We start from the raw sequence: 25,270 nt of genomic DNA, 5'->3' as shown, positions 1-25,270 counted from the left end.
AACTGCAGTGAGAATACTGTTTTAACCTTGTTACAGTCCCCTGTGTGCTAGTGTCAGAAAACATTTGACAGTGAGAAGGAAAGAAAGAAAGCTGGATTTGAATTTACTAGGCTTTACTTTGGGAAGTTGCATTTCCCTAATGAAAGCTGTAATCCTCCTATACAAAGAAGAGACACCAGGATGGTTTAAGACTATTGCCTAGAAGGACCTGACTCTGTAGCTTGATCTCCCCTTGTTTACGTCACTGGATTGGGATTGTGCTGACATGAAGCTGTGGCATCAGGATTAGGCCCATATTTCTCTCATCTGTTTTATTGGCTCCCTGGAGTTGGCTGAGTAAACTTCTAATGAGAGTTTCATTTTAAAGAGACAAGAGTGCGTGTTCATCTTGAACACAGTGTCTGTTTTATCTTGTTCATTTTATTGGACAAATGATGGTAACCCAATTCTAGGTAGCAGGCTTATTGAAATACTGAGGCTGGTGGTTTAAACATAACAGGAACAGTAGATTGATTCATACTGAGTTTATGAAGGTCTTCCCCTATTTACTACTCAGGACAACGTATGGGAAGGCATTGTTGTGTGTTACTAATTTCGTAAATGCATTTAATGCAAGAAATGCTTGAGCATGGGCTTTATTCCTTGCCTGTTTCTCAGAGGTTAAACTGTTTGAACTTTCTTTCTTTTCTGTCTGTACAGCACTTTGCACAGTGGTGGTGTTGCAGATATAAGAATTAGTCAGGAGCACATGCATAGGTACCTCTTATTCTTTACCCTGCCAAAATTTAAACTAATTACAGCATACAGGTACAAAAAAAGAAAATTTAAATTGCATGGAACTGTGCATAAAGTGGCATATTTTGGCTAAGTACAGACAGTCAGAAAGCCCAAGGTGGAATCAGATCAGTCTCTTCAGATTAGCATAAATTGCAGAGATTAAACTGAGAAACAACTGGACACACATTCACTTTTGATTTAGGAAACGCAGCTGCATACCTGCAGTGGCTCAAGCCAGGGGGTGCAAGAGCACAGCTGTCTGGCATGTAGCCAGCATAGGCAATGTGTTTGCTTCCTCTTCCTGCTGCCCCAGAGGTCTCTGGGATTTTCAGTTCAGCATTACAGCACCAGGACTCTGCAGGATTGCTCATCATCACGTCTTCTTACTTCCAGGTGCCTCTGGGATTTGTAGTCTACAGTCATAGCCAGCAGCAAGTTTTTAGCAGGGCAGGGCAGTGCTCTGTACTCTGGAGGGGGTGAGGGGGGAGAAGGAAGTTTAACCCCCCTCCCTGGCCCCAGACCCCAACCAGGATTTGACTTGGGGGTGGGCATGGGGGATGGGACAGACCCTGCCTTCTTCCCCCCCACCCCCACACACCCAGCCTCCGCACACCCCTTCTCTGCTGGAGCAGACAGCACAGCACAGGGCTGGAAAAAACATGCTGGGATGCTGGGGGACTGTGATTTAACTTGAACCAGGAAGGGGTCTAGGACAGAATTTTGTAAACCGGTTTGACCCAGATCAGATAAGTCCAATACTACATTCAACCAGGTTTATCTTAAACCAGTTTCAGCCATTTTGAAACTGGTTTATGTGCACTGAACTTCTGTTCGTTACAAGTTTAAACCAGTTTCTGATGACTTAAGCCAGTTTATGTGTAAATTCTGTCCCTAGCTTTTGAGCCAAACCTTATCAGACCATACTTAGCCAGGACTTCTGTTGACTTTTGTAGAGTCTTCTAACTGAAGAGATCGTCACCTAACCGTAACCTCCCTGGGCTAATGCTTTGAGCACTACCTTCATTTCACCATTTTGGAAGGTCCCTCTTTGACTTCGGGTGAGTCATTTGCCTCTCTTCCTTCTGTAAAATGGGTATTGTGAAGGGGAATATATTTATAAAAAACAATACTGAGGTGCTCAGGGGCTGGAGCAGTTGGGGCATATAAATACCATAGAGAGAGAGATTTATGTGGTATAGGGCTTGGCACTATGACTGACTGAGCCTTGATTGATGGTCTCTGGGTGCTGTTGCAGGATGAGTACTATTCGACTATAGGCTTTGTCTCTTTCTGAAAGGAAAGGGAATAACGGAAGGGTGTTTAATATTTTATAGAACTTACTAAAGATCAGAGGCTACAAAACTGATGAGTTACTGAGATTTATTATTTACAAATCTGAATGCAGTTTTTCAGAATGGAGAGAAATGGCATGAGCAAGGGCATCATAACTAAAGATGCCACGAGACATGGAAAAAACTGGGTGATGGGTGCTGATATTTGCCTATAGTTTTAAAGACATCCAGGTGAACCCTTAGAATCAGATTTGTCTCGGCAGTGAAAGGGAAGATTATTGGGTAATTTAAACTTTGCCTGCCCGATCTAATTCCAAATTTAAATACATTTCTTTTTCATGAGTGGGAGCAGGACTGCCAGAGTTATGGAGGGTGTCACTTTTAAGCAATTTGATAAGACAATAAATAATATGAAGCAAGAGTACCTTTCTTGCTCCCCCTCCCCATTTTCTGCGGGACAGCTGTTGTCACTGTTAAGAAAGCATAAGGCATTTAAGAGGGACTGAGCAGGAGTGGGAGATAGGAGGTCATGAGAAGGTCATGAAGGGCAGAGGGGGCTCCACTAGATTAGTGCATTATCCCAGGGCACCACCTTCTGACCCCATCTCTAGGCATTTCTCCATCTATTTTCTAAACTGCAGCACTTCATCACTGCCACATGTTGAAAAATGGCAAAGATAAATATTACATTGAGGGCATTATTTTTTCCATTTCTTCCCTGTGCGCTGTCCTTGAGAAACGGTTGTGCAGTTGTGAATCTGTGTCCAAGGGAACATTTCCTCTGCAGAATCTTTGGCCGTGTCCTGGCACCGTTTTCCTTGCATTCATAGCTAAAGTCCTACTTCTGAAATGGGTATCAGTTCAGTGGTTGCCTTGTAAGTAATTAAAGCTCTGTTGAATTTGGCCACCACCGTTTTTCAAACCACAATGGGACATTGTATATGATGTTTTTATGTATTTCAACTGAGTCAGCTTATCAGCAGCTGCTGCCTGAAGTGACAGAAGGTGTTTTGTTCGGGATTGTTCTGGGAGTGTGGACTTGTTTCTTAGCCTGCTGACCCTCATGACCAGGGTCTCTACCGAAGAGGCACTTGATTATTTGAAGTACTGACTTGGCATATCACTCCCATAATCTGATTTTTGTTTCTGAAGGTTAGGTTTAGTGTTTTTGCATGTGAGGTAGGTATTTTCAAAACCTTTTTTGTAGACTTAGATGTGGATCTTCCAATAAGATAAATCTTCTGCTTTGTAAAATCTAAACCCAAGGCTATAACAAGAAGCTTTTCTTTCATTATATAATGTGTTTCATGACTCATTCACATATGCTTCATAATGATAGAAGCAGGCTTTTTAGTCTTTATGCAAGTCTATGATGCGAGCTCATATTACATACGTTGTATTTTTCTAAGGTTTGCTTCTCTGCTCCTACTGATATAGTACGTTGTTGTATCTTTGCCAAATGACATTTTTGGCTTTGACCAAACTCAGAGAAATTGTAAGATTTATTAAATGCCTCAGTCAGTGTTGTGTATATGCTACCACTTGCATCCAACCTTTTCTGGGCACTTTCATGGTGGTTTAAAAGCCTGTTACAGTGATAAAATAAACCATGTATGTGTTTCACAGTGTGTTCCCCCTATAATGGTCTAGATAATCTCCTACAAAACCACCAGCCTGATTCTTTTTCCACTTGTTAAAGAAGATGGTCTTTGCAGCATGTCAAGAAAGCTAGTAGGGAGGGGAGTAACTGAGTACTAAACCTTCACACACTCCGCCTTGTCAGCAGACCTCACCCATTTAAATGGTGCACTGTTTCATAGGAGGTGAAATGTATCCCTCTGAGGAGCAGGCACATCACTTGAAGCTTTATTTTGATCGCTTCTGGGTGATGATAATGGTACTTAGGCTGTGCTATGCCTCTGTGCAGGGACAAATTCCACCAAGTGGAGGTTTCCTCTTGGGTAACCAGCACGGTTACTAAACCATTACTGTTATCGATAATATACATTTAATGGAAAAAATACAGATGCATTTATTTTAAAGGAAGACTATAGTGACAGAGGGAATTTGTCAGTGTTGTATTACGTTAGAACTTTACCTGTCAAATTGATGATTCTCCTTTGTGGTTTTGTCCAAAGATAAATGCTAATTTTTTTTCCTGAATCTTGGTATTGAAACCTATAATATGCTGTAAATTGCCTTAGAACATAAAGGTTACATATACATATTTTGATATTTTCTTATATATTGAAAATTACTTTAAAAAAGCTTCTGGTTAACTCTGTTTTCACACTTTTTTTTGGTAGGAGCTCCTTCTCTCCTCTCCTTCAACTCTGCCTGTTCACCCCATAATGTAGAATCAGGAGATAAAATGAACAGATGCTGACAATGGAAATAAATCTCTCTAATATAGCATTAAGAAAGTCTGATTCATGTTTGATGTCCGTGCTTTGGAGGAAGTGTTGGCAGAGTAGTTGAAAGTTTCACCTCCTTTGATGTATATGGATTGTGAAATGTCTTCAAAATCATTCCTGCTTTAAATAGTCTCAAATGAGCAGGAGAAGTAAATGAATGAAAAGACAGATCTTCTTAGGAACTTCACTTTTAGTCTGAGGCACAACCTTTTTCATCTCTTAACATTAACCAATTTTATAGTAACAGGAGAAATTGATTTGTATGACCAATTTTGTATGCGTGCTGAAAAGTTTAATCCCCAAACCAAAGCTTATTTCAAAAGAAAATGTATAAACTGTAAATGAAAATTTGGAAGGAATTACTTTTGTTGAAACAGTTGCTGCATATAAAAATTGGTGTGACAGATGTTTTCAAATATAGCCAATGATTTTTGAGTAACTATCAGTGTGCCAACCTCGGCTGGCGCTGTGGGTATTTCCTCTGCTCCCTGGGTCGGGCCCCCAACTTGCCCACCACAACTTGATGGAATTTGAAAAAAGGAGGGGTTTGGTGGCATTCTCCTCCACAACCCGGAAACGGGGGTACTCACAGACTCGCTGCAGTGGGTCCTGGGGCTCTGCCTCCCCTACACCCCGTCTACTCACCAACCACCAGCTGCGTTGGGCTGCTGTGCCAGCTCCTTGCTTGGCTCCTTGCATCTGGACTCTGGATCTCAGACTACCCGGCCTCTGCTCGAAGTGCTGGCTTGTAGCCACAGCCAGCCCTTCCCTCCTGCCTCCCTTCTCCTGGCTGTACCCCAGTGCTGGGTCTCCTGCTGAGACCCGTGGCTGGCTTGAGGCTGGATATGCCTGGCCTGGGCTTCAGGGGTCATGGCCGACCCTGAGCCCCTTCCCTTGGGACTGGTGATATGGACAGCGTCACGCGGGGCTTGATCGACAGTCACTTGAAAAGCTGGCGTGCCTCCTTCTCGTCCCTGTCCTGTCCCTCAGGTAAGTTTTGAGTGGGGCTGGGGTCCCTGAGCCCTCTGCCGGGAGCGTTGGGGTCTGTCCCCAGTGCTTCTGGATCCTGAGGACGGTCCCCGCCACCACAATCAGCGTACAGTGTTCTTTGTTCCAAGGATGTTGGGAGTGCTAGCAGAAACTTAAGCAGGGAATCTTTTGTCTCAAATCTCCAAGCAGGTGGTCTGGTTGGTAATCGTATTACCTGAGTTCTGTCTATACGAGCACTTCTGTTTGCTAACACTGTTGGAGCTGCCTTGGTGCTAGTGGAATGCTGGGATATTTCCCTAGTTTGTAGTGTCACTAGGGCCGGAGTCTCATTTAGCAGCAAGGTGCGTACTAAGGTGTATATACGTGATTAAAAGCATACTGTTTTTAGTGACTTGCATAAAGTGCTGTGTTGTATTCTGGTGAGAACTAGTAGTATGAAACGTGTGGTTGCTCATCTGCCTAGGGTATATCTTACAGCAATTATTTTGGCTGAACACATGCCTCTAATTGTGAAAGCACTTGTAAGACTTGTGAGGTAAATTGATATACTCTCAAGAGCTACTGTGGGTATCAGAATGCTTTTAAAGTCATTGAGTTTTCATGGAATTGCCAGGGTCAAACCCAAAATTCGGGTGTGAATTTATGAGTATGACTTTTACACTGAGCTGAGAAAATAAAGTTTTGACTTTGTGTGGAGAAAGCCAAGTGGATCAAAAAATTAGCAGTAATTTCCTGACCACGTTGAAATAATGCTTTAAAAAAAAAAAAAGACAATGTAAAGGGAGAAATGGGGCTAAGAAATGAGAAGCTTTTATTTTGATAGTGATTTCCAGCTTGACTCTCAGCAGGGTCGACTGATTTAAATCAACTCCATTGAAATCAGCAAGCAAAAGCCCAATTTAAATAATTGATTTCTTTCCCGTTATATATATTTTGTTGTTGTGTAAAGAAAGGTATATTCTCATTTGTTGATATAACTATTAAACCATGTTGCTTTACAACTAAATACTGTTTTACAGTAGATTTGCTACATATGCTTCATAGGTACACAATCTTTCTGTGTGCATCTCTGTCTCTCAGAAATATACAGTTTAACATATTTGAATGGTTAGAAATCCTACATTTTAGTATGTTATGAAATGGTGAAATTTATTCACTAGATGATACATTTTTTGCTCAGATTTTTATCAAGCTGAAATAAGATGTTAACTTTGAATTTAATTAAACACAAAACCAGCACTTCAGATTTATTAAACAGAACTTTAATAACATAAACTTTTAAACAAACTTTTTAAAAATCAAACGATGGTGCACATTTACAACAAACTAATTTATTAAACACTAGTATTGCTGTTATAGTATGAGAAATATGAACTGTGGTTGGTTAATTAACTAAACCAATTATTTCAGGCCTCAGTGAAAGTCATTCAAGCATACATTTCTACTTGCCTAATTCTCTTTAAAATGAGAGAATTATTTTTTTTTAAACTTAGGTTGTTTTGAAAAATGTTACCCCCTTTTTTCAAGTTTTTAGAACTCATAAATCTCACCCTCCTCCCCCTTTTTATTCATAGGCTAGAAGAGAAAACCAAGCTTTCCTGCTTTTTCAGCTCCTGGTCAAATTCTCAGCTTTCACTGAACCACTCCAAATGAAGAAAATATTCCTTCTGCACCTACAGAAGAGGCTACTGCTGGTAAAAGCTGGTTTAGCACTTCAACAAACTCTGATTCCAGGTGCTTTGCTAGTGAATTCCACCAGTTCAGTGATATGATTTTCTTTAAAACATCCCCAGTAAAGATGTACTGCTTAAGTGGTTCACCTATAGCTTCGAAATGTATTATGGTTGCCATAATTGATATGCGATTAGTAGATGCCTATGTCATAGCAGCACTTTCCTCTTTGGCAGTTAGACATCTACCCTGTTACTTTGTGTTAAGAATACTGGCAAGAAGATGAGGTGGAATAAGTGCTTGATCCATCCACTTCTTTACTGCCTACAATTTAATGTTGGTGTTGGGTGTTTCTTGCTGTAGTGTTTTTTGAATCTTCCCAAATTTCAGCAGCATCTATAGTACAGCAGCAATCTTTCTGTAGTTTGCCCAAGACCATGGAAATAGGTTTTAGTGTATTCAGCTTACCTTTTACATTTCTCTTGAGTCCAGTGTTGACTACTCTAGCTGTGATACTTCCATTGATTCTCAAAACAAGTGCTCTTCTCCCAGTCTAGTAACAGCCTGAGATGTCACCATGGAAAGAGGAAACTACAAGGACACAGTCAAGGTCCAGTTGAAGTAAATGGATGCTGACATAAAGAAGTGGGAGGAGCTGGCTGCTAACCAACTCCAATGGCGCTGCAACCTCAACCACCAGCAGCCTGTTTTGAGGCATCTTGACCTTGAAGCAGAGAAGGGAGAGTAGAGGAAGGAAGAGGAGAGTAGGCTCCAGGCTGGGATTTCTTTCCCCTGAGGGAAGACCTGTAATGTCTGCAAATTGGTCTGTGGCTCAAGGTTTGGACTCTTAAGACCCATCAATAAGCCGTAGTCAGGATCATCCTTGAATTGAGGGACTGCTGATACTGCTGACTACTGTCAATTTTGTCTCAATTTTCTCCACACAGTTCTTAATAAATAGCTTAAAGTAGAGGTGCACCGATATATCAGTTCTATATCGGGTTGGCACTGATGTAAGGAAAATTGATTGTATAAGAAATTGACTTGATGTGGCTGATAATTTGGCCGATAAATGCCCGTGCGTGCATGCAGGCACAGTGCAGCATGCAGGCAGTGAGGAGCACAGCCCAGCAGCTTGGAGAGCTGGTAAGTGGTGGAAGGGGTGTGGGAGGGGAGGGTGCAGATCAGTGCCCTCTGTGGTGAGGGAAGGGAGTGGGGCTGGGGCAGGCACTGTCTAGCCAGGACGGGGCCTGGTGCGGGATGGAAATACAGCTTGTCTGGAGGTGGGCGGCTTCCGCCGCTGCGCACCCCCTGTGAGGGCACGGGGGGAGGGGGGGATGTACCCCCAGATCTGTGCAAGGGGGTGGGGGAGTGCTGCAGCTGGGGGCTGGGGCTGCGCCAGGCTCTTCCAGGGGAGGGAGGGAGCTGGACCAGTGGCGCTGGGATGGGAGGCTATGGTGGGGTGCTACAGTGAGATTTGAGGTGGCTGCAACCCCCCCTGTAGGCCTCTTGCCAGCACCACCCTGAGCGCAGCCTGGCCCAGCCACCGCCAGGAAGAGCCCTGCACAGCCCCGGCTCCAGCCCACAGCTGCAGCCTGCCCTGCTTGCGCCCCACGCAGATCCAGGGGCACACCCCCTCTCCCTCTGGGTGCACACTGCGGTGTCCCCTCCCCATGCCCCCTGGATGAGCCACGGCTCTGTCCTGCGCCCCACCATGGCTGGGCAGCCTCTGCCTCAGCTGCTTCCTCTGCAGCCAGCCCCACTCCCTCCCTCACTGCAGAGGCCTTGATCTGTGCCCCTCCATGCTCCTCCCCGTCCCCCTTCCACCACAGCGACTTGCCAGCTGCATGCAGCTGTATTGGAAATCGGCTTGGTATCGGCTGATATGCCTCCTTAAAAATCAGCTATTGGTATTGGCCACCAAAATATCTATTGGTGCACCCCCAGCTCAAAGCAATCAACCACTGAGTTCAGTTCTACATCCTGGGGAAGAATTAGCTTGGATTTCCCTGGTCCCTTTAGTGAAGCTGAAGCAAACTTTGTTACAGAAGTAGTTTGCTATTTCAGCAACCTTTTCCTTTATTTCTGGGGTACTTAAACCTCTGGCAAAAAGATGCATCAAATGAGCACTGCACTGTTATGTTATAAGTTTAAGGTTTGCTGCTTTATCTTCTAAGTTTCTTCTCATTTTTGCTTCTGGAGAATAAGCCCCTATTATGAGTGCTGAATCAAGAAATATTCATGATTTGAGAGCTAAGCCAATTAGAGCTCAGGTAGAGAGAATAAAACAGGAGTGTGATAACATACAAGTGGGCTCAGTAGATAATCCTGATCAAGCAGTACATAAGATGGTGTCTATTGGAGTCAGAGGCCAGGTTTCAACACTTGTGATAACTTTGCTGATCTTTTGCATCCAGAAGTATAGCCCCTGTATTCCTTGCAGGGTCAAGCCCCTAATACAGTAAATATTTTGCCATATTTTTAGAGCTTGAACTTCAAAAGTGAAATGTTTTACGCTTCGTTCTTCTATAGAAGAAAATCAGCCTTTAATGTCAGAGATTTTAGTAGGGGCTTATTGTCTCAGTGTCTTATTTTATTTAAATTATTTTAATAGATTATACTAATTTATATCATAGCCTATACTGTATTAAATTCAAATGTCATTTTTATTTTTAAAAAGGAAAACTTAATTCTAAATTAAATAAAAAAATTAAATATCCTATTTACATTTAAAAAAATCCATTTTAAATGGAAAAAAGCCAATTTTCAATTTTTTTTAAATGATCAATTTTTATTTTAATCCAGCCTAACCTGGTCAGTGGAAGATGAGTATTTTATTATATTTTGAACTCAATTAATGGACACTGGTGTGAATGTTCCCTGTGGGTATTATAAAGAACAATCCTACTCCTATAGGACTTATTGATAAATACATTGTGAAACTAAAAGCAAAAATGAACAAACAAAATAACTTGGTGCTGGGAGGGGGGTTGTGTAATTATAATAATTTAAAGTCCATGCTGGTGGAGAAACCTCAGTAACAGCTGATGCAAATCCAGTTATACGTCTCAATTTCCTTTATGTGGCAATTTCTGTAAGTTTTAAAGAATTAACTCAAAATAAGTAAACTACCATATGGGAACATTTTCCAGTGTTTAAAAACAAAATGCACTTTTGTTTTATTTAACTCTGTATATGATTCATGGTGGCCTAACAACACCAGTACTGCCTCTTGCAGCAAAATAAATTCACTTCATATTAAAAAGGCTGATTAACAAATAATTTTTCAGTTTGAGAAATAATTTTACCTAAGAAAACAGTTCGAGATTACGCAAAGAGAACACATTAATGCAAAATTTCTGAACAAGCTTGATCACTGTTTGCCTATAAAATGCCGTCCGTCATTCTGAAAGTTGAGTGCATGAAAATCATGTTCAGGCTGCAGCTTTTTGCAAAAATGTCATGCACTCCATGGCTCTTAAAACTAAACTTGAAACAGATTCTGTGGAATGGATCACATAATATCACAGTAAATAATCTGTTTTCCCTAAAAGATAAAACTTTTGGGCAGTTGGCATGATAAAATAGTATACAGATAACCAAGTTGTTGCACGAGAACAGGGCTAGGCAATTATGTGGCTTGCTCTTCAAATTAGGGCCTGGAGAAACAACAAATCTATACTGGTGTATAAAAATAGAAGACAAATGACATAGAGCATTAAACTGGGGTAACTGATACCAAATTGGTCGAGACTTGCCCCTGAAAGGATTGTGGTAGAACTCCATGGTGTAAATTATGCTGGTTTAGCTGCATCATCCTGGGGTTGCTGTTTGCTAAATGCAAATAGGCCATTATTACCTGGTCCCCTAGTAGCTAACTGGAAAGTGCAGCAGTAACCATCTATTATATGTACACCACCCTGCCTCTCTGTTCTTGATCTTGGTGTTTATTTACACTGATAAATCTAACCGATTAAAATTACATTAGATTTTGTCTGTGTATGTCCATGCCCATAGTTGGCCTACAGCAATATGAATGTTTAGTGTATATGTCTTCCTATGAATCCTCTGTTGACAGGTGTCTTTCATAGCTACTACCCCAATTTTCTTATTGGGTAGAAGAGAGAAGTCTAAAAAAGCAATGTTTTTGAGTCACGGTTAAAACCCAGCTCTACTCAATGAGAATAAAAAAAAAAAGTGGTAGTTTATTGCTCATACCCTTCTTATAATTTTGCCACAGAGTTATAGCTAATCAAACACCAAGACAGTGTATTGACTTGGAGATAAATGTCACAGGAACAAGAAAGAGAGCTGCTGTCATCTAGAGAAGAAGAATTAATGCCTGCAGGTGATCTCTTATTTTTTTTTATTGCTATGATTGTAATACAGTTCCCATGTAGAAGCCAAGTTGCCCTTTTGACTCTAAGGGCCAAATCTTGGTCTATAAGTACAATGCCAGAGTGAATAGCCTTCATGGCAATGAATGTACACAAGCTTGTATTAAATGAAAGCCTGTTGGGCAGATCCTCAGCTGGTGTGAGTTGTCGTTTCTCTGTTGAATTCAATAGAGCTGTGATAGTTTATGCCAGCTGGGGCTCTTTCTTGTATCTTTCTCAGTGCAACTGCTGTTATAGTTTGTATTTCATATGCTTTGTTTGCATGGATGGTTACTCAGTACATGGGCATCATAATGGTAGAGTTTCTGGCTGTCCTCTTCCACACTCTAGGGCTGCTTTTATGGTACCATGAAAGAGCGGAGGAGTCCTGCTGTGCAGTCCCTAAGCAGCCAGGGGTGGTGTAATGAAGGCAGCTCCCTAGCATGTCCACCCTGCTTCTGTGGTGAGCCTGGGAGTATGGCTGAGAAGCAGGACCCACTTGCTTGCCCCTGCTTAGGGTGTATGAGCACCCAGAAATTAGACAGTCTAGATGGCTCAGTGTGACCATGAGCAGCTCTGAGGCATGCTGCTTGATGCTCACGCAGGGCTGTACTGCCTGACTTCTGAGGTTTGACATACCTAGCAGAAGCAAGTAGTGAAGCATGCTTTTTGGTATTGTTCCCGGCTTACCATGGAGGCAGTGTAGATAGATAGCTCTTAGTGCCCTCGAGACTAGGTGTTATGGGTAGGCAGGGTCGGCCTGTCTGTTGTGTTTGCACTAACAACTCCCAACTCCTTTGAACTGTGGACTGTACAGACATAAGATAGTCCATGCCTCTGATACTTGGCAATGTAGCGATGCATATGTTTATTTAGATGCTCATCTTTTTATAGGAAGATCTCAGAATTTTCTCAATACTTATGTCAACTGAAGCTTGTATGGTATTTTCCCCCCCGAGTCCTTATAAACGTCCAACTTCATTTTAGCTACGGATCGGCTGTGACGTTTCCTCACTTCCATGCGTTTTCCAGAGAGTCAAAGTGTGGTGGGAAGACCAGAGCATTTGCAACTTCATTTTTTTTTTTTTTTTATCCTATTGGAAACTTAATTATTTCTGCAACTTCTGTCTGCTTCTAAATACCTTGAATATAGTGGGTTGTTGTTTTTATTTCTGCCAGGGGTCAGAGGCCAGTTCCAGATGTGCAGGCACTTGCGTTTCCCTGGGCATAAACAGCAGTGGCACAGTATGGGCTGCTGCTACTTGTCCCTGGGGAATGCCTGTGCACACGTGCCCTGGCGCATGGCACGTTGTCTTGGGTTGGGTAGGGGAGGCTGGGACCAGCAACTGAGCTGGCCCCAGCAGCCTTACCTGGGGGCCCCCTGGGGCTGCAGGGTTGGCAATCTGGTAGCAGAGTGTGTGTCTCTGGCCAGCCAGACTCCAGTTTCAGGTGGTGCATGCTGCCACCATGTGCACTGCTCCACTTTTTTCCACTGTGGGTGTCAAAAACCACCCAGCCTGTGCTGCAAATTAGTAGTGTGGGGAACACCTGCACGTGCTATGTATGCAGTCTGTGGCACCACATACTACATGTGTGCGCTTGTCTGGACACACCCAGAGAGATTGTAATTTTCAGTCAGGTACCTACAATGCAAGCGGGTGGGTTAGCAGCCATATTTATTGTATTTATAATATTACAGTTTTGATTGGGTATCTCCTAAGGCCTGTAACGCATCATTAGCCTCAGCCATCATTAAGGGAGAGTTGGGGGGCATATTATACTGCACAACTCCATTTGCAGCCTAGGGGAGGCATTCTGATTCGGAGGCTGTAAACAGATCTCATTTGACCTGGGACTCATTGTCCCAGGGTTTGACCCAGATAGAAGCAGGAATGTTCATTTACACACATCACCAGGGAACCTGGTTTTCTCTTTTTAAAAATGGCAACTCTTCTGATTAAAAAAAAGCCCTAAAGCTGCATTTTTCCATGATTAAAATGAAGCGCCATTATATATATAGATATATATAGATATACTGATATATATAGATATATATCTATATATATAGAGATATATAAGTATGTTGAACAAGAGGTTTTATTGAAATATTTACAATTTTAAAGCCATTTGGAAGTTTAGCAGTGCCTCAGTCCATTATAATAAAATAAATTCTAAGTACCTGTATATTTTGGCGCTTGGCTTTTGTTTTTTTATCTTGGAATAAGATCCTCCTGCTCCCTTCACTCACCAGGATGTGGGTCCAGCTGTAGCTGTCCCCCCTGTCGCCCCTGCTGCTTTGTGGTGCTGAGCAGCCCTCATATGCCAGTGCCCTGCCCATGCTGTTGCTCCTTACTTCTCCTGACCCACAGCCCACCCAGCTCTGCTGGTGCCCCTCACTTGTACCCACTGCCCTCCAACTCCCCAGTGTATGAGGAAGAGGGTGGATGTGTGGGGCAGTGGGGGGGTGTGGGCACAGGTGACAAGTTGGGGGGAGAGGAGGGCACGCACATGACACATGGGAGGCATGTGCTGCCCCCAGATGTCTGCACCCACAGCAGGGTGTGGGGCTACAGCCCAACCGGAACAGCACCAAGCAGGAGTCGCCTCTGTGGCCCAGCAAGTGGGAAGGAGCACTGTGCCACCATGGCTGCCAAGGTGAGGTACCTCCTGCCCACCTGGCAGTAGCAGAGGACACAAGACTGCATCACTGCCGCCACACCTCACCTTGGTGGCTATGGTGGCAGGGCATTCCCTCCCAAGACAGGTCCTGCCTGCCGGGCCATGGAGGTGGCTCCTACCTGGAGCTGGTCTGGCCCAGCTGCAGCCCTGTGTCCCACTGTAGGTGCAGAAATCTAGGGGAGCACATATCCCCTCCCGCCCCCAATGAGTCACCTGTGCCCTCCCCTCCCCCCACATAGACTTACCTGAAAGGAGCTGGGGGAGCTGCTCTCTCCAATGCCTAGTTGCCGTGTGCATGTGTTCGCATGCACATATGCACGTGGCATCCCTTGCATCTCACTCCTTCAGTACCAAGCAGCCCCTTGCAGGCTGGAACTCTGTTAGCCTTTAAAGGAGAAAATCCATGTTTTTCCATGGCAAATAGAAAACCCAGATCCCTGCACATCACCCTTCCAAGTTACATTGCTGCTTCTTCACCAGTAGGTGGTTAGTGAGAGCACACAGTCTGACCAACTTGTCCCTGGAATGAATTGCTGTAACCGTACAGATATACAACAGGCTGCTGCAAGAAAAAAATGTTTGTACGTTTTATCTGTCTTACTTCAGAGGGACTTGAAACAGGACAGTGGATGTGTACATCCATACGATTTTGGGACATAACGCTTTCTCCCAAGATAAATCTGGCAACTGGTCATGGCCAGAGACAGTTCTTTATCCAATGCTCTTCATTCTGTTATAGGAATTAAGTTACCTTTTATAGTTTGCAATTTATTGTTCTCCAAAGTTTGCCCTTGTCAATTAATGATAGTCAGCAGGCCTGAGGGTGGGGTGAAGGCTTTGTTGCACTTCTTCACTGGGCAAAGAAACCAGAGAATGAGGGATGTAATCTGCACCAAATCCCTGATCTTGACAGAGAAGACAGATGGGAAGAAAGGCTTCCTCGCCTCTCCTGCTTGGCTGAGCAAGATGAAGACTCAGTCAAACTCTAGGCAACTTATTTTTAAAAGGTTTGAGAGAAGTACTGGGAAGATTTTGCTCACTACTGTTACTGTTGAAGAGCACAGCATCTTGATTAATTAGCTTTCTGATTTTAGGATCTTGAACAAGTTGACTTTTTTTTGGCTCAGTCCCCCAAGTGCAAATTGGGCCAAAATACTCTAGAAACCTCAAAAAGGTGTTTTGAGGCTTAATTAATATTTTTATGAATTTAAGCATGCTAAGAGCTGATCTGAAAAGCCCTAAGCAGTGTTATCTCCACAACGGGTAATTACTTCACAAAACCCTTAGAGAAGTATTCTGTAGCACTTAATGGGGATGAAGGGCTTCTATAGAAATTCATTTTATATAATAATACATGCTATAGAATTTAATTAGAAAATTATTTTTATACACGAGATGCTGACTGCACAGTAGCTTGTGACCACTGTGCAGTAGTGTCATGTGGCAGGAGGTGTGATGCAACACTGCTGTGCAGTGGTCACAAGCTGCTGTGCAGTCAGCGTCACTAAACAGCTGTTCCTTGGTGTGACTGTGCAGTAACTCTGGTTCCTGCGCAATCATTTCATTTGGTACTTGTTTATACAGGTATGAAATGACTGTCTAGTGACAACTGTGCAGTCAGTGTCTTGTGTAGACATGGTCACTGTGTACAGAATTGTATAGAGAACTTTATCCTTTTTATAGAAATCTGTGGCTGGATTAAAAACATTATAATTTTCACATGCGTGGTTGATTTTTACACGGGGTCTTTTCATTAAGGAGATTGCTAAGGATGTATGTATTGAAGAAAACAAAGCATTGACAAAACAAGGAGCTTGTAAATTTGACAGAAGAAAAAGACATAACATTTGCCAGTGGTGACAGGATAGCTAGTAAATTATTATTTCCATTATCTTTCCATTTGCCCTGGGGAATTCCTTTCCTATGTCAACTTTTTCTGCTTTGGTTGTGTCATTACAGACTTCTCTGACCATGAACCGTATGCCATTCCCTTGGAATCTTAGCCTGAAGCCTTGGACTGCCAGTCTTGTTGCCAGCAGGATTTGGGTCACAGGCCCCAAGTGAGGGCCTGTGACCCAAATCCTGCTGGCAACAATCCTGCTGGCAACAATCCTGCTGGCCTGTGACCCCAAAAGAACCCTCTAAAAGGCTCTTCTGAAAAGAGCCCTCTAAAAGGTTATATTATTATTTTTTTCCCCAGCAGAGTAATTTGTATTAATTTTAAAGTAGATTCTAATTAATGTCAGTTCTAGAAAAGAAAATGTAAATAGTGAAATATTTTGCATAGACCCAAAGCCTGGTGCATCGCTGAACTTTGGAGAAACCCAGAGCCAGCTTTGTGGCTAGCCCCTAATTCAAAGCAGGCCTATAGAATGTCTCCCAATAGGCAAGAGAAGGGATCAGTTGTAATGAATATCAATGAGCTTTTTTTTTTTTTGCATCTGTTGAAAACAGACAAGACTGTATTTCTCCCTTGGCTTGCTTGTTTCCAGACGAAAGCTACAACTCCTGTGCACTGTCACCGTATAGTCCTGCCTTGAACCAGTTAATTGTCTATTGCGGTACTGATTATGGCATGTTGAGCTTGTCACGTCAATTAGCATTGGATGTAGTGTAGTTGCTAAAATATTATTTCTGAGCTGTTTTTTCAGAGTTCACAAAAGCTTCTTTTATTTGGCATCTTTTTAGTCTAGCTTACTTGTATTTTTGGCTAGAAGTATTGCGTTTTTTTTTCTTGTAGAAACCACTGAATGACTTGCTAAGCATTTTTAGTTAACTTCTACTTAGTGGTCTTATTGCCATTAGAAAACCTGGGCACCATATACTCTCAGGAGATTGAAATGATTGGTGACTTTCCTAGTAAGCTCTTTGGGACAGGGAACACATTGCTAGGTATTGTAAAGGCAAAACAAAAAGTAGGTTCCTTGTCAATGTTTGCATCATATTGAATGTATATAAAGTAGTTTGTATTGTAAAAACTAAATTGGGTGCATCATTTTAGAATCCTTAGAATTCTTAATGAGCGTAGACATTAATGCATGGATGATTAGTTACAGTGAAATTTTTTTCAAGGCTATCGGTATTGGCCCCTGATTTTTTTTTTCTGATTGATGGTGTCTAATAATACTCTGGGAATGTGTTTTATTCATTCCGTACAATGTAGCTAGATAAAGTATGTGAATCCAACATGGATTAGCAATTTAGATTAGCAACGGGAATCAAGGATAACAGAAAGTCCTTCTTTAGATACGTAGGGAACAAGAGGAAAGCAGATGGGAGTGTGGGGTCACTGCTCAACACCTCAGGACAGCTGCTTACTGACACTCAGGAGAAAACTTGACTCCTGAATGACTTTGCCTTGGGCCACAGGGAAAATCATGACGGATAGGGTACAGAATGAGCAGGGCTGAAATGACTGCCTTCCTACTGTTGCCGTAGAACTGGTGTGTGATCAATTAAAGAAATTAGACATATATATGTCAGCAGAGCCGATTGCACTCCATCCGAGGGTGCTGAAGGAGCTGGCCAACGTCATTGCAGAGTTCCTGGTGAAACTGTTCCAAAACTTGTAGCGCTCCAGAGAGGTCCCTGAGGACTGGAAGAGGGCCATTGTTGTGCCCGTCTTCAAGAAAGGGAGGAGGGAGGACCTGGGCAGCTATCGGCCAGTTAGCTTAACTTCTATCCCAGGGAAAATCCTGGAAAAATCCATTAAGGAGTCCATGTGCGATAGGCTTGTAGAAGGTAAGGTTCTGAATGACAGCCAGCATGGCTTCGTTGTGGAAAGGTCTTGTCTAACCAGCCTCATCTGCTTTTATGATCGGGTGACTTGCCACCTGGATAATGGAGAAGTGGTGGATATTGTATACCTTGACTTCCAAAAAGCCATTGATCTGGTATCCCACAATGTTCCTGCAAGAAAATTGGATGATAGTGGGCTTAACTGCGAGATGGTTAGGTGGGTACAAAGCTCTCTCTGGGGTAGGACCCAGAGAGTCCTAATGAACGGATCTGTCGTCTTGGCCAGAAGTGGGCAGTGGTGTCCCGTAGGGATCAGTGTTTGGTCCTGTACTTTTCAACATCTTCATCAGTGATTTGGGTGAGGGGGTGAAGAGCTCACTGTCCAAGTTTGCAGATGACACCAAGTTATGGGGAAGCATGGTAACTCTTGACGATGGGCTACAGATACAGGAGGATCTAGACAGGCTAGTAAGTTGGGTGAGTCAGAACCAGATAAAGTTCAACATTGAGAAATGTAAAGTGCTCCACCTGGGGCCAAACAATCCCTCGCACGCCTATAGGCTTGGCAACGTCAATCTGACCAGCACTACGAATGAAAGAGACCTGGGGGTAATAATAGACCACAGCATGAATATGAGCCGGCGGTGCGACTCTGTTGCCAGCAAGGCAAGTAATACCTTGCCATGCATCAATCGATGCACTTCTAGCAAGACCTAGGAGGTGATTCTTTTGCTCTACTCGGCACTGATGAGACTGCAGCTGGAGTACTGCATCCAGTTCTGGGCACCACACTTTAACAAGGATATGGTACAACTTGAGGGAGTCCAGAGAAGAGCCACCTATACGATTAGAGGTTTGCACGGCAAGCCATATGAAGAAAGGCTCAGGGACTTGGGGCACTTCAGCCTGAAAAAGAGAAAAGGCTGAGAGGGGTCTTGGTAGCAGTTTATCGCTACATCAGGGGAGTTCATCAGGGGCTCGGTGAACAAAACTTCACCAAGGTGCCCTTGGGGAGAACCAGAAGTAATGGCCACAAACTCCTGAAAGACTGTTTCAGCTTCAACATTAGGAAAAATTTCTTCACAGTCAGGGGTGCAGACTGGAATAAGCTCCTTCCAGAGGTGCTGCAATCACCTACCCTGGAAATGTTCAAGAGGAGACTGGACAGTCACCTCGCTGGGGTCACCAGACCCCACTTGTCTTTCCTGCCTAGTGCAGGGAGCTGGACCTGATGATTTTCTGAGGTCCCTTCCAACCAGAGATGTTGGTTTTCGAGAAAATTTTGAATTGGAAAATTTTACAATGCCCTAAATAGAGCATGATCTGATTTAACATGTTTATTTGACTTATTTAGTAAACAAAACTCAAAAAGTACCCCCATGTTAATTTTGTCCCGATAGCCACAAATATTTGAACTGAAATATGTGATTAGGAAAAAAATTAAACACAGCACACTTAATGTGGTTTAAATGTTATATTCAAACAAATTCAAAGTTTTATTTGGAAATAAATTATTTTTATTGGAATACTTGTAAATATGTAAAGACAATACACAATAGCATGTATTTTCCTTAAATTTAAGAAAAAAATGAAGGCACCGAAAACTGTTGATACACTAATTTTAGCACACCCAAAGAACTGTGCATGATATGCCATGGTTGTCCACTCATGTACTTCAACAGAGTTTACCTCTGCCACTGAGGTCTTTGCAGCACCTCCAGTTTCACTGTCACTATCTGTAGAATCGCTTGCACGACTTATTAGTTTCATTTCAGAATCAGATTGAGGCAAACCTGATTCAGAACGACTTGAGCCACATCCTCTTTCACTAAAGGTTGGTTTTACCAATGAGCCTATGTGCAAGGACAACTTATCATCACACTGCATCTTCTTCACTAATTGTGCTTCTGACCTATTCTCCAGAAGCAAGAGATTTCGAGAAATAGAAACAAGCTTAGTGGCCATTCATTTGGTTTTCATTTGACCTGCACTACCGATTAGGTGAATTCATAACTTGATTTTTGGTTTGGATTATTATGTGAGTGTACTTACCCTCCTGTTTACAAATCAGTAAAACATATATGTACTCTCTCTCACATTTCCTAGGGATAATCACCTGCAAAATATTAATTACAACTTTGAAACAGCCAAGCTTGCGTAATATTGTATGGGCATCTATTCATTGTTACTAATTAATTTTTATGAAACAATGAATTTTTAGAAATGGACAATTTCCCACAGAAAAACAAAGCACTGGAGAATTTTCCATTTTGGAAAATGTTACACCCCATGTCTCTGCTTCCAGCTTTACAATCTATGAATCTATCTATGGTGAAAAATATATTGATGATTTCATGTAGGATGAAGATGGCTAAACTTCCATTGGTACCAGCTGAATTACTGTTGAGCATTGCACAAAATGTTTCATAGTAATAGATCATTGTGGTAAATTTTCTGTCTCTGTGCTAATAAAATATATTTGACATGTTAATTTTGTCTATGGTAACTGCTTTTTGTCCCCCTGATTTTTTTTTTTTTTTAATTTGACTCTGAAGAAACTGTTCTTGTGTTTAAAAATTAAACTGTTATCAACCAAAAACACATGGATGCTTTCCAGCAAGATATATTTTATTGCTATAGAGATGACCCTTTCATTTTATCTTCTCTATTTGTGGACATTGATTTTCTTTCTTTTTCTTCTTCCTTGAGACTGAATTCTTATTTTATTTGAAATCTTTAGTAGAGCAGGTAGATTTCTAACTTTGGGGAGAAAAAGAGAATTGGATGTCTGCTCACTGTCTCTTTCTTTTACATGATGTACTCTTTCTTGAGTATCTCACTGTGATCATCCAAAGATGGGGTTTAAAAGCAGGCTATTATGAATCCTTCCCCTCTGCTTCGATTTGATCAGTCTTGCCCTCTGTGTTGGGTGTTTAGTCTGTTGGCTTTAATTTCCAAAAGAAGGGTTTTTTTTCAGGAGGAAAAGGAATAACTTTAGCCAGCACAGAAAAGCTGCACAAGTTATATATACTGCTGTTGTGATTTTTTTTTTTCAGACTTGGGATAAAATGAGAAGCCTCATTATTGGCTTCTCGGACACATGTGAGAGCAAGGCCTTTTATTGCATCTTTGAGTCCCTAATGAGTGTGTAAGCCAGTAGCAGGTTGCCATCTGAATCTCAACATTAATCTTGTGAGGTTGAAGTATGTAATGGTATGGCACGTAGTATGCATAATAGTAATGTTACCATAGCATTAGAATGAAGTTGTAGCCAAGGTGGTCCCAGGACTTACATGAGAGTCAAGGTTTTTTGGAGGCGATTCTTTTTATTGGACCAACTTCACTGTTGGAGTAAAGTTAGACAAACTTTCAAGTATAAGACATTCTTCGTCAGGTTTTGATGAAGTGGTTGTGATTCTGAATGTAACTCCACTTTTGTAGATCATAAGCAAATCCATTGAAATCAGTGTTGGTTTACTGGAATAAAATAAGGATGAGATCAAAGCAATATCTGTTCTGGTAAGCTACTATTGCAAAACTTTCTGAAATTGTTTGAAAATTCACCTTTTCTAATGTCATTCAAATTCATCAAGCAATATAAAATGCGTGCAAGGTTTTAGAACTGAAGTCTGTACCACTCCTTTTCTTAGGCAGGAAGGAAACCTAACAAATGAGAGACCTAGTACTAAATTTTGGGGGGTTCTAGTGGCACAGTTTGACAAGGAATCGGAGCAAATGGCTGTTCTGATTTGAATGTGCGTGTTTCTAAAAGCATGTCCCTAGTGTTGGTTGACCTTGGGTAAATGTTGGTGTGTTATGTAAAATAAGAGAATTCAGTGGGAGTTAAGTGTTTAAAAACTTAAGAATAGGATCATAGGAGAGTAGGGTTAGAAGGGACCTCATGAGGTTATTGAGTCCAGCCCCTTACTCAATGCAGGATTGTCCCTGAGTAAACCATCCTAATCAAAGTGTTTGGCTAACCTGCTTTTGAAAATATGCAGGAATGGAGAGTTCATGTCTCTAGGTAGCCTGTTTCAATGCTTGACTGCATTTGTAGTCAAAAAAATTCTTCCTAATCTCCAGCCCCTGCTGCTAAATTTCCATTGCTGCAACTTGCATTCAGTGCTCCTAGTCCTGTCCATTACAACCACAGAGAAAAGCCCATCTCCATCCTCTCTGTAATCACCCTCCAGGTATTTGAAGAGTTATCAAATCCCCTCAGTCTTTTCTTCTCCAGACAAAATAGCCCTAGTCCTTTTAGCCTTTCTTCAGTCCTGCTCCCCAGGCTTCTAATAATTTATGTCTTTCTGCTGTACTCTTTCCAATCTCTGTCCACATCTTCCTTGAACTGGACACAGTGCTCTAAATGTGGCCTCACCAGTACCAAATAGAGTGGAAGAATCACTTTGCTTGAGTTACAAGCGGCTTTTTGTTAATGCCATATTTTCTAACATACAGTACCCTCCCAAATACAACACATACCTTTCTTTGTACACGTGTGGTCTGCAGCGCCACAAATCACACATGGCGCACATGTACCTGTTTGGTGCACTGCTAATTTGCAGTGCAGTGGTTTTTTTGATGCTGGGAGCAGTGCACGCCTCTAGAAACTGGAGCATGCCATGCTCTGGCTGCCAGCCAGGCTCTGAGCTGCTGGCTTAGCACCACTTGCTACCCCCGGAGGCCCCCAGGTAAAGGTTACTGGGACCAGTACAGGTGCTGGATCCACTCTCTCCTACCCCACCCAGATCACTCTGCTGTGCACCAGAGCACATCCCCAGGCACAGCCTTTCACAAATAGCAGCGGTGCAAGTATGTGCCGCTGCTATTTGTCCCATAGGAAACGCACGCCCCTGCATATGCAGACTTGTTGAAATGCATCCAGAGTGTCTAAGAAGTGTGTTATCAGGAACTTCCTGGAGTGGCAGACTGTCTTTTGCTATGCCGTACTTCCTGGACACTGTTTTCAAGAGGACTTGCTCTGTTGCATAAGGTTAGGTCCCAAAGGGCAGTAGCAAAACTGTTTAGTTCTTTATATACGTTCCTATAAATAAAGTATTGTATCCACATCAGGATACAACCAACAGATCACTTGCTGCTTTGGGCACAAGGTTTAGTACTCAGTCAATAGCCACAGCTACGAGAGACTTAACACAAGACTCCACCCAGCAGACCCACGCAAGAGTCAGCTTGGCAGTGGCATGGTATACATGGTGTCTCTAAGAATGCACTTCTTCCAGCAAAGAAAATGGCTTCTGTACGCAAAACGTGCACCCCAATTTTGGGAGGTTGATTTTTGGTTAAAAAAGTGCGTTTTGTATGCGAGAAAACGTTACAACACAGTATGCTGTTAGCTGTTTTTGGAAAAAGAGCACGCTGGCTCATTCAGTTTATGGTCCATGGTGACACCCCAGGTCCTTTGCTGCAGTAGTACCACAACCTAGCCAGTCATTCTACAGTCGGCATTTGTGCATGCAATTATTCCACGCCAAGTGCAGCGCTTTGCACATGTCCTTGTTGAATCTGATGTGGTTGATTGCAGACCATTTCTGCAGTCTATCCAGGTCATTCTGGTTCTAAGCCCTGCCCTCCAGAATAACTGGAACTCTGTTCAACTTGGTGTTGTCTGCAAATTTGCTAAGCATGTTCAGTCCCGGGTCCAAATTGTTAACGAGGATGCTGAACAATGCTGGCCTTGGGAGACTGCCTGGGAACCCCACTTGATACCTTCTCCCCACTAGACATTGAGCCATTGATGACTGCTCGTTGAGCTTGATGATCCAAACAGTTTTGTTTCCACCTTACAGTTCTTTTGTCTGGTCTGCATTTCCTTAGCTTGTTAATGAGAGCGTTGTGAAAGAAAGGGTCAAAAGCCTTTGTAAAGTCAAAGTATGTCACATCCGCCGTTGGTCCCCCCATCCATAGTGCCTATCACCTTATCATCGAAGGAAGGTTGCAATATAAGTAAATAAGAGAAAACAGCTGCTTGTTAGATGATGGGAAAAAGTGATTGAGACTCATCCCCTCAAATAATGAGGGATTGTTTGGTACAATGGCTGAATGAATTATTTCAGGATCCCAGTGGGATTTAAGCCCTGTATAGCCTCTTCACAGCACTGTGTGCGCTCATTATAAAGTTGTTTGTGATAATCTTACCTGATGACAGGCTGGTAAGTTTTCCTTCAAGCTCCATTAAAGTGTATTGTGGATGCTTTAAACCTGCACTTCGATATAATTTGTGGATTCCTTGACTTTGAAAAACTGCTTCATAGGAGAACAAGATGTACTTAGTCATCTCAAAACAGAAAACTCAATCCCTGTAATTAGAGCATTGCATATAAATCTGACACCATGACTCAAGAGCTATTACTGATGGGCAGTCTTAAAAATAAAATGCTTAAGATGTGTGTGAACACACATGCACATACACGCACGTGTGCACACATTATTTGTGTGTACACATTTATGAGATATTCACTTGTCCCTACTATGAACAAGGATATTATGGTGCTAAAAAAGGCTCTCTCATTTTCTGCCCTTTTGGAACTAAAGGGTTAAAGAAGCAGCAGATCTGCCTGTGTTCAGAAGTCTCTGTCAAAAATAACTTGATATTCACTCTAGAGAGGAGTCCCTCTTCTGCCATACTGACCCTACAATTAGTCAACCAGGATTTAACTGGCCACACTGATATTGAGCACTTCATGACCGTTTTTGAACTGAAGAAGGGTCACTGTGCCTCAAACCTATACCAGTGGGGCTCACACAATGACAACAAATGCCCCTGTGGACAAGTTCAAACCATGTCCAACATTGTTGACTTGTGTCCATTTACTATGCTTGCTACCTGGTGGCTTTCAAGATCTTCACGCTGGTAATGACGTCTACGGATGCACCGATTAGAGAATTTTTGGGCCAATACGGCTGAGTTTTAATGAGCCATATTGACCAACATGCAGCTGGGCAGCTTAGAGAGTGGTGTCTAGCTGGTAAGTCTGTTGTGGAGGAAGGGGCGAAAGGGGAAAGAAGGGGCATGCAAGGGGGAAATGGAGGCCTCCATAGTGAGGGAGGGAGTGGGGCTGGGGTATGTGCTGCACAGCCAGGGTGGAGCGTGGGACAGAATCGCAAGCTGATTGTCTGGGGGATGTATGGGGGGCCACGGGGGGGGGCATGTGCCCCTGCATCTGTGCATGGGGCAGGTAGGCTGCCACTGTGGGCTGAAGCTGGGGTGGTGCTGAGCTCTTCCTGGCAGGGGGCTGCTCTCAGGGCTGGTGGCAGCAGCATTGGGAGAAGAGGTGGGGGGGCTGCAGCCACCCCAAAATTCATCGTAGCCTCC

The 25,270-nt window shown here is 42.7% G+C and overlaps 1 protein-coding gene across 4 annotated transcripts in view; it reads left to right on the top strand.

Moving 5' to 3' along the window:
* ARHGAP32 (Rho GTPase activating protein 32) overlaps positions 1 to 25,270 on the top strand; it is a 470,146-nt gene that overhangs the window by 20,333 nt on the left and 424,543 nt on the right. Inside the window, exon 2 of one of the 4 annotated variants that reach the window (XM_059719724.1) lies at positions 1,731 to 1,835. The exons of the other annotated variants lie outside the window; for them this stretch is intronic. The gene's annotated coding sequence lies outside the window, so the exon portion shown is untranslated. The remainder of the gene's footprint in view (positions 1 to 1,730; positions 1,836 to 25,270) is intronic. 4 annotated transcript variants of the gene reach the window in all.

This window comes from Alligator mississippiensis, chromosome 16 (genome assembly GCF_030867095.1).
Source record: "Alligator mississippiensis isolate rAllMis1 chromosome 16, rAllMis1, whole genome shotgun sequence".
NCBI lineage: Eukaryota > Metazoa > Chordata > Crocodylia > Alligatoridae > Alligator > Alligator mississippiensis.
Note: the sequence above shows the minus strand (reverse complement) of the source record. Positions and strands in the feature narration are given on the sequence as shown.